Source organism: Ascaphus truei, chromosome 6 (assembly GCF_040206685.1).
Source record: "Ascaphus truei isolate aAscTru1 chromosome 6, aAscTru1.hap1, whole genome shotgun sequence".
In the NCBI taxonomy this organism is placed as follows: Eukaryota; Metazoa; Chordata; class Amphibia; order Anura; family Ascaphidae; genus Ascaphus; species Ascaphus truei.
Genome location: NC_134488.1, coordinates 55,595,113 through 55,605,839, shown reverse-complemented (window position 1 = coordinate 55,605,839; position 10,727 = coordinate 55,595,113). Strand labels below are relative to the sequence as shown.

Here is a 10,727-nt window from a genome sequence, read left to right as displayed (position 1 = left end):
GCTGGGGTTCTGTGTGTTTATTAACTTTAGTATCTTATACCTTTCAATAAATGGGATCTACTGTAGGAATTAACTTGAATAAGCAGAGTCACATGTAGGGGAAAAAAAGCCCATGTAGACTGTGGAGGGAGGCAGGAGGAAACCTGCAGCTATATTTTGTAAATTTTTCTTTTTCTAATCAGAACCAGCTTTGTACAGCTCAAAGTTTATGGAATATTGACCAACATGGAAAGTTCGGATCAGGAAGATATAAATGAAAAAAAGGAAAGAACTTCATATTCCATTGGTTACCAAAAGAGAGGGGGAGGAAGTAGGTGGTACAAGACCTTTTACGAACAAGTAGTTGATATGTTACAAGCTTTCGAACCTCTCAGGTTCCTTCATCGGGAATACATGGTGAAGGATCCTGAGAGGATTGAAAGCTTGTAACCTATCAACTACTTGTTGGACCAATAAAAGGTATCATACCACCTACTCCCTCTCCCTCCTTTGTTACAACATGGATGAAAGAACCAACATGGCTATCCACCCTTCTTTGCATATTCCATTGGCTGAGTTGTCGGAACTGCCAACAGGGAGAAAGTCTGCAAGTATTAGAACCTCCTGTGATAAACAGAAAGCAGTGGGCATTAATGGTGGTGGGGACAGTCAGTGCTGTTTGTTTTGCAATCTGTTCAGCTAGGACGTCTTCCAAATTCTGAACATAAATATCTCCAGCACAGACGAAGTTCATTAGATCCTCAAATCCAACAGGTACAGTATCTAGCAATACATTAACTATGGAAACCTGACAGAAAAAAAATGGCACGTGATGGTTGCGCTTTGCAGGTTATTAAAAGTCTCTGGGTATCATTACATGCAAAACAAAATCATCCTTTATGAGTCTTTTTGATTGACATGAGGAATAAAAAAATAGAACATAAAGTAGGAGATACTGCACAAACTTTGCCTCAATCAGAACTCAGCTTGCTGCTTGCTAATTACACTGTAATGGTATTTATATGCTGCAGGCCTTATAAGAAATGCCGTGCCTAATAACATGACAGCACATCAATATTAATGCCGTATCTTGCATGTAAATGCCCTAGCAATTTTCCCTTTTGACGTTTTTGCTTCCTCTATTTTCACTGGCAAAATAAAGGAACATCACTGGAAGACAAAATAAGCTGCATTTTACTTACATAAAGCCTTTAAAAGGAATATGTTATAAATATTTAAAAAAAACTAATTTGTTTGAAGAGAAATACAGTATAATAGGCAGGAAAAAATACTCATGACATTTTCTACAGCACATCTCTATTCTCAACTGCAAAATAATGTGCTGTTCTACATACATGGTAAATTAATTGACTTATTTTACACATGTAGCCTAGTTTTCGGTCGCTTCATCTTTTCCTGGGCCCTACCAGTGGAAGACCTGTTAGGTGCAGGCAGTGGATGGGATAATTCCTTCATAAAGGCCCTGTGTGCTTTTGCAGCCTTGGATTCATTAGATGTATCCAAGGGCGGGCCTTAGCAACAGCCAGGGAGTGCCAGCCTGAGGGGTGGGTAATGATTGGACCACACACTGGATGTTAAGGCCTATCGGTATCCAGATCTGGTTTGTTATGAGTCAGAGTTACCATCACACCACAGGCTATAAATACAGGCACTTTCTAAAGTCTCTCTCTCCTCCACCTGTGGAGTGAGCACCATCTACCCTCCATCTCACTAGGGGATGTGAGGAGGAGTCCAGAAGGCCTGGTCTGGGCCTCAAGCCTTAACCAGAGTGCCTTCAATAGGGGGAGCTGGGAGAAAAATGCACCTGCTTTGTACATCTGCTCTGATTGCAATAAATACCATGGAACCATCACCAGTGTGTTTCAATGTCTTGCTGCTGAAAGAAAGGTGTCAGTACGGGCCATCCTGCTGCTATCACAGAGGATCCATGCTGACTGGAGGCGCGGGACCAAAGAACTAAGGTAAACTGTAAACCTGTCCTGTTCTCCCCACAACACTGCAGAGCACTCAGCCCTCCTCTTGCCAAACAGGTACAGCACAACAACTAAATGGAGTAATCAGATAAGCAGACCCACTCCGATCTCACTCCGAGGGGAGTGGGGGGGGGGGGGTACAAGGGCTACACACAATTTAATTTAACTTTCCCAGTTTCACTTTGAACACTTTGGGCTCTATGTATCAAATGACAAATTCCAGGCGCAAAGTTGTTATTTTGTAGCAACCCGTGTTAGCACATACCTGCGACAGACTGTGTCTATGATCTTGCTTGCACTGTTTCCGTCTGTCTGTGACGGACTGCGGGATTGATGGAGCCAGCGGGAGGGGTTAGTGCCGGGTTACATTTGCATATTGGTTCAGGTCTGTGTTAAGGAATGTGCGGCTTGCTCAACTTTTCCTGCGTTAGTTCTCAGTCACCTTAAAATTAGAGTAAGTCTTTTATTTTTTGGGCGAAGGAAACTAGCGCAGCATGCGCCAAATTCTAAAACAGTGGAAATACACTTCATAAATATGTTGCGTTTCAGACAGAAAAAACCTCTAATATTTTGACGCAACTGCTTCAGCGCACATTTATACATGGACCCATTGTTTGGAGGGCGAGAAAGTAACAGCCAATAAATTCTATAAACTGTTTCAATGCTTATATTTGCTCATTACAAGTTTTGTACTGCAACATTCTCTCAAGAAAAGTGTTACTGTGATTAATTCAAAATAAAAATAATATATTTGACATTCTGTAATTTGTGACGGTTGATATTGTTTTAGTAATTATCGTTTTTAGTCGTAAACCTGCAAAAATGTAATTACACAATCTATTGCAAAACAAACAATAATAACATTTACCTGCAATTGGGGACATACTACATGCTTCAGAGAAAACAACTTGCTTTGTTCACTTTGAGAACGTTTTAAATAAGTGTCAAATTTGCAAAAAATATCTTTCACTGAGCGGATTAGTGCTCATTAGTTCAAGCAGAGATGCCGCAATCACCAATACATAAACAGGCTTAAAGCTGTGGTTCAGGCAATATTCTACATGTGTGTTTTTTTTTAAATCAGTTCGGTAGTATGAGAAAATACTTGTAGCATTTAAAAAAAACTATTTTTAAGGACATGTTCAATGTATTCTAATGTAACAAGCATTTTTGTTTCTATTGAAACCATTTACAAAGTCACACCCCCTTCCCCTTCTGAGACAGGCTGTGGCTCTTGAGCCCTGCCCTCTCTCTAATAGTGCACCAATTGTATCTGGTAACTGCCTGGTCACATGATCTTTCACACACAACTTTGCACTGTGGGTACTGCTTTGCAGCAGTAACAGTAATATAAAGAACCTCCGAGCCGAATCTTCAGCGATCGATTACAGGAGAACTGATCGATCTGCAACTTAGCTAATCACTTGTCAGTGTGCAGATTGTATTGATGCACATATTGAATGGAATTTTTTTAATTTATTTTTTTAAATGCCAGCTTGAACCGCAGCTTTAAAAGTAAGAACAATTTTGCAAATTTTCAGCCATGTGCTAAATGTTTAGGCACAAGATGAAACTTTTGCTGGTGACTTTCACACAGCGCAAGTGTTCAAAGATTCCACTTAACCGCAAAATCTCCATTTCTTTTCTACAGGACTGGAACCCAGGGATCCTCCAGAGCTAAACGGCACTAGCGACCCCCCAAGGTCCCAAGATACCTACTGCTGAAATTACCGGTATTGTTTTTTTTTTTTTTTTTTTTTTTTTAAAAGGGCAAACTGTGAACATTTTACTGTTCTTCGCATCTGCATTTGGACACTGGACATGCCTTACAAATTCAGAGCACTTCCGCCTACTTCATCATATTTGTCAATAGAGAGATGCGCAATTATGTTTGCAAAACTTGCATTTTTGAACTCTCTCTCGAGAGAGAGGAAGGACTAATTTACTTATATAGTTCCAAATAGAGTTACTTAGACGCCACAAGGAGACATACCTGAGAACACACCTCAGATAACTGAAAATATCCCAATTTAAATAATATGAACATATTTTGTATTTTCAACTATGCCCATTTTTGTGCAGATTTGGCGAAATTCAACTTTTGTTTTGGAAAAAAATCTAATACGAAATAGAATTTGGCTCGGTTTGCCCATCAAACTTATAAGAGGTCAAAATCTCTGCTGTGCTTCCCAAGCACAAGGGAGGTCAGCACCTGCTCCTAATGTTGAATCATGCTTATTATGTAACTTGCACTCTCAAGCATGTAGTCCAGCAATTATTTCAGATTTCCTCTTCCAGAGGCTGTTAAATCTAACAAAAGCTTGAACCATGTGCCACAGGTTAGTTCTGTAGCAGTCCATGTTGTTAACATCTATATAAGCAATCCCCTTTTATTGTCAATGCAAATGGTTCTAAAGTAGGCAAAGCGGAAGCAAGAGCATTGATAAAGTAAAAAAAAGTAACACCTGCTGTATAGAGCCATTCAATATCAGGTTTGGATCGGTGCAACCGTTTGATGAGACTCTCTGATGAGAGCTTGATGAGACCCTCTGATTTTTCTAGAATAGGGTGGTGGACCAGAAATTGGAGAATTTCAAACATAAGAGAGATCTAATCATCCAATGTATATATTTTCCTGTGTTCAGGGTGCTCAAGCACTAACTAAATAGGGCCAATATAATGTGAATCCTTACTTACTTTCAAACTTAAACCCTTCACTATTCAGTGCCCTGAAGCTCTCCTTGCCAGCGAAAGGATTGAATTATGCGTTTGTATGTAGATTTTCCTGCACTAAAAAAAACCCAAAACCGAATGGCACTCCAGTGAAAAGAAGAAATGTTTAGTGACATTTCAGTCCTTCCAGTGACTGTTTGAAAATCTTAAACATATCCACAATCATGTACTCAATGGAATTACTCCTTCACTGGCAGAAATGGGAGGTACAACAACACCCTCAATTGGCAAAAATAAATACATTTTATAATATATGTACATATACGCACGCACGGGCGAATAAATGGAGGTCCTTTGTATTCCTTGCCCATGATGTCAATGTTATTTTATTTTTTTAAATAACACATTAATGAAAGTATGCTAACTGATATTAATTGCAGTATAACTTTACCTTTTCCAAACTTGACTGCACCGTTTTGTACCACTTGGATAACAGCAGTACTGTCCTCTTGATTTCCTTGTTTGTGAATATACATTATTTCAGACCATGGATAGGAGTTGTATTCAATGCTGCTCTTAAAAAATGTTTTTTTTAATTACCTTTAACAAAAAATTTCAGAGAGAGGTTTCTATACACTGCTTACATTAATAACCTTATGCGGAGTGCTTGTCAATAGCTGGCAATAGGCGATTTTCTGTTCACTTTTTTTCCTAGGGTTAGGGGCTGGATCCGATGGATCCGCGCAGCATGGACATGTATGCGGGTCGAATCATGATGGACACCAGGAATGTTTGTAGTACAAACAATGATCCTTTATTATCATCCATAGACCATGCTCTCCTATTCATCACAAACAGCATATTTAGGTTGCTTCACACTGTTGCATTGCTTGTACTATTTATCCTCCGCTTCGCTAGGTGCCATTAGCTTAATACCCTATGTAGGTACTGACACTTGGCTTGAGTGGGCTAATAAACCTGTCCCCGTTCTGGATAACATCTGTTATGCTCTGTCACCGACTCATTACTATCCAGGGATTGGTGTCCTGGTTCTGTATGCTAATTGCCACTTCTAGGCACGCCAGTGCTGAGGCCAATATGAACCTGCTGGTTCGGCCAGTTTTGTGACACACTGGAATCCCTCTTTTGGAAACCTCTGTGGGGTACTGTACAGACGAGACAACGAGTGTCCTGCACTATCCTGCAGGGAGTTGCCGAGTGAGCACCTTAGTCAGAATCATATTGCTTGGGTGCCCAGGCTGCAAGAGAGTTGCATCTGCCAGCAGCAGCAGAGAATGTGTGCTGTGTGATAAAGGCAAAAGAGCAGGAACAAGGGGCGTCCATAAGTACAGTGGGGTAGAGGAGTGCGTAAACGTGTAAAGAAAACACGTCAAAAGCCACGTCAAGTACAATTTCCCGTTGTCTCCCCGACTCCTGCGTCAATGGACGTTTTAGGAATTTCCATGAAAGAAGCGTTCAAATTATATTGTAAACTAGTCTCATGAGGACTTTTTATAAATGTTATTTCTTTTCTTTTTTTTTTTTTAACAGTTCATATGCACAAGTGTCCATGCTATTCAAACTCGACATGCTTGGAACTTTTCATATGTGTGCAAGTTTTGTTGCGTGGGATTGTGTTACTTTGTTCCCAGATGTTAAGAGGAGGACTTGTGATTCATTTATATCTCCGCAACTCACAGGGACAGATAGTGGAATGGAAATTCAAGAGCTTTTACAGGAACATGTGCCCTGAAGATAAATGTTTTGCGAACAGAGCCCACTCAATGTCTGTTTAGTTGGAACAGAGTTATATTAGATTGATTGCCAAACTTAACTGCATTTATGTGCATGTTTATTAATACTTTTTCGGTTGCAAAAGCCTGCAGTCCTGTACATGGCCTTAGAAACCTCAGTCCTACTTAGAAATATATTGAATTTGCAAAAAATATACAATATACAGCTCCCAGGAATGTAATACCATGTGTAATATTTTTGATGCATGTTTAGTGATCTAATATATGTTTACAATAGAATTCTATCCTAATTTTTTTTTAAAAGCTTATATATCAGATCAATACCACACTAGTTTACAACTAGGAGACCCTGGCTCAGAAACATTTACCTTCAATAACCATCTTCTTTAAATGAAAAAAAAAATACAGTACAGTAGACACTGACAAGTCCCCTGCTCAGGTTAATTTTTTTTTAAGACAACACCCCTATCGGCTGTGTAGTTTCCTTTCTAGTTCATCTAAAATCAGAGGTTTCATGCAGCTCCTGCTTTTACACACATTCTTCCTGTATCCACAGGGAAATAATTTCCTTCAACCCCGTGATTAAATCACACCTGGATAGCTTGCTCGAACATGAAATCACTCACTTTTATATAATCAACCCACTCCCCCTCTCCTCATACAGTGGTCTAAAAACTGTTTTACCTCCCACTTCCCATTAAGTCCCTATCTGTACTAATCCCACTCTAGATTTTCCCAGCATTTCGCTTCTTCTGCGAACCAGCTCCCTTTGCTTTGTAATCAGCGGGGGTCAGCACTGATTAAAGACACCACCAGTACAAGGAGAATGGGAATTCTGGTCGGCTCAGAGTGCAATATGAAATGGGAATTGTGGACGCAGGGTCACATTATATATTGCAGTCAGTCATTACTCCGAAAATAATGGCTAACACACATGTACTGCATGTCCCAATAAATTACCTGTGGGTCTAATCTAACTACACAAACATATTTAACATTAGTCAATATTCCATTACAGATAAGGAGAAGGAGGTTCTTTCAAAAGGTTTGTCCTTTTCCCCAGTGGTAGGCCCCAGCAGTTTCCAGCTATATGTGGATGTACAGCGTTTTGTCAGAAAGCTGTGTCTTAAAAAATATTTTGCTAGGGACGCAGTTTCCAGACAGGACACAAGTGTTAATTTACCCATTTGTCCAGTGCCCAGTACAACCTCCAAATTCAAAAACCCTTCTACTTTTTTCCCTAAGTTTATGAGTGGTCCTTTCATTAGCACTTTTTCACAGATGGTCACGGATGACTTAGAATCACAGAGCCGAAATTTTAAAATTAAAAAACATAATCTGAGCATTGAAGAAAAGGGTCTCTTAAAAGTACTTGGAGAAAGTGACACAATTGTGATTAAACCTGCAGATAAGGGGGGGGAGGGGGGTTTGGTAATTATGGACAAAAGTTATTATGTCCAAGAATCACTACGCATTCTTGCGGACAGGTCCACTTACCAGCCCCTCCTCACCAATCCTACTAACTACAAAACTCAATGGCCCCTAATATAAAGAAGATTTTGTACAAGCATTTGCCAATCCTTATGAAGGACACAGATTTAGTTAACATACTACCAAATAGACCAAACATTGTGTTCACAAAAGCACCGAATATTGGACAGAAATTGGCACCTAGCTGTCCTCTTATGCGGAAGAAAGTACATAACAGTTTTGGCCTCAAAGGCTATTTTATTTGCAATACCTGCACAGCCTGCAAATATAGTCTAAAAAGAGCTTCATTTTCCTCCACTGTCACTTCAAAGACGTATAATATCAAACAAGATATTACCTGCAATAGTACGAACGTTATTTATCTTTTGGAATGTCCCTGCGGTCTGCAGTATGTGGGAATGACTACAAGGACCATTAAACGCCGTTTATACGAGCATGTTTACAATATTACCAAGGGTTTGATCACGCACAGTGTGTCGAATCACTTTCTTCAGGTACATGGCAAGGACCCTTCAGGACTAAAATGTATGGCCATAGAGGCACTTACACCAAATTGGCGGGGAGGCAATATCAATAGCCTCCTGGGCAGAAAGGAGTCCTTTTGGATATATGAGCTCCAGACGCTTACACCTCTGGGTCTCAATATCGAGTTCGACCTCAAAGCATTTCTTATTAATAAATAAAGTTATTATAAGGTAGGTGATCCTTTGTCATTTATAGTGGGTTATTGTGGTTTCACTCTAAAAGATTGATCTATCGATTATACATGTTCACATCACATACAAGTCACTGGAAAGTGGGTCTTTAAATGTTTACATTAGCTTCATTATAGCTCTTCATTATATAAGGCACTTTACACTTAGTAGTTAGTTAATGTAGTTTATTTATCACATAATTTCTTATCAATACTAATGGGTTGTTTTTGTACTGGACACTGTACATGTGGTTATATATTATGTCATATTTGACGTGTGAGTTGTAATGGTTTGTGGTCTATCTCTATGGGGCTTCAGGCCCTATTTTTCCATTTGCATACTGCCTGTCTTGTATCTGTTCAATATCTGTGGTCCATTTCTGTGTTCCTTTATTGGTCGCTTATTATTATTTTGGGGCTAAATATCATCATGTATACAGTATACCCTAAGGTGTTAAACTATCTATAAGTTTGATATCATTGGTAAATGTTAAGATATTCCATGTATCTACATGTATTTGCATATTATGCATTTATTTATTCATTTATTTCTTCTTGGCTTAAACATATATACCAACGGGTGGTTACTATCAGCTCTCCTTGACATTTATTATAAATAATGTTTTTATCTGTAGTGTGTATGTGTTTATGTATTGTTGTATGTCATTTTCGTTTGCTGAGACTTTCAGACACCTTGCTGCTATTGCGCATGTCCATTCTCTTATTGAAGTATTGCACCTTTAAACCGGGACTATTTATATGTGGACATTCTATGACTGAGGCGCTACTTTTTTACCCCTGAAGAAGGAAGCGTAGTCTTCTGAAACGCGTAGGGTGGTCTATGCGTGCACTGCTGTCCTTACAGCATCTACCACACTCTCACTACCAGCTCCACGGACAATTCCCAGCCATTGTGCTGTCTACGGCTGATGCTGTGTTGAGCTGGGCATTGACGACCTCGCTGGCTTGTTGCTGGTAGCTTGGATCCTGCACTGCTGTTGCGCACGTGACAACGCCTGTTCCTGCGACACGCTGCCCTGTTCGCCTGCCCTGCGGAGGTCTGTGGTGTGGAAGGCAGGGAGGTCCCCCTCGGAAGCTCCTGCTGATCGTGTGAGACGTTTGGGAGCTGATATCTGCCATCACGAGAAGGGATACTCTCAGATTTATCCACTGCCTTCTACTTTTTAGTGTCTGGTAAGCGGACAGTCTAGCCATTGTTGGAGTGCACATGTGACCTATTCTTTTTAGTATTATACCTTTATTGCACATTTTAGTTGTTGTATTAAATGCCTTTTACTTAATTCAGTCATTTGTTTGTCTCAGCATTCGTTGTCCCATGTGTGTCAGTGTTGTTGCGTGTTTTTTTAGTGACTGTATTACACTATGTTTGTTTTTATATTTTTTACATGATTGATCGTCTTCATGAGGAGAGCCCAAGTGGATACCACCTTCCATCTGGTTGTATAATATTTCTTTATATATTTAGTTCACCTTGGGGCTAAGCGCCATACAGTAGATATAACTTTTTTCTTTTCTATATATTGCAGTCAGTCATTAGTCCGAAAATAGTGGCTAACACACATGTACTGTATGTCCCAATAAATTACCTGTGGGTCTATTGTAAGAGTTTTCACATCGGTATTTCTTTACAATATTAAAATAACCAAAAGGATTTTACAATTTTACAAACAAAGTATGCGATACAAATCAAAAAATAAAACACAAAGGATAAATCACACATGGTCAATATTTAGACATACAAATCGTTAGACGCAAGAGGTGAATGCTCCATGCCCCAAAACAACACAACCACAATGGAAGGCGAGCCTCCTCTACTTCTATTCATGTCAGCGGGGGTCTGCCTGCGACCATGTGAACGCTATTACAAGTGATTACGTGGTCATGATATGGAAGACCAGTGTCACTTTTTATTTTTTATTTTTTTTACTAGCCCTTTTTGATTTTATTGTCATTTTATTTCAAAGGGCCCAAAGCCGGTAGTAGAGTAATCCCATGGCAACTCTAGCTGTTTATTCTCGCGTTCTCCACTCTAAGAAGAGCATATCGGTTTTACCATGAGACTACAAAAGGGTCTTATAAAAAAAATGTCTCATCTTAACCCTGTAAGTGCCCAATGATGTT

General features: G+C 39.6%; 1 protein-coding gene across 7 annotated transcripts in view; it reads right to left on the bottom strand.

Moving 5' to 3' along the window:
- The window catches only part of PKNOX2 (PBX/knotted 1 homeobox 2), a 752,321-nt gene that overhangs the window by 411,625 nt on the left and 329,969 nt on the right, over positions 1 to 10,727 (bottom strand). Inside the window, exon 6 of one of the 7 annotated variants that reach the window (XM_075604325.1) lies at positions 2,239 to 2,415. The exons of the other annotated variants lie outside the window; for them this stretch is intronic. The gene's annotated coding sequence lies outside the window, so the exon portion shown is untranslated. The remainder of the gene's footprint in view (positions 1 to 2,238; positions 2,416 to 10,727) is intronic. 7 annotated transcript variants of the gene reach the window in all.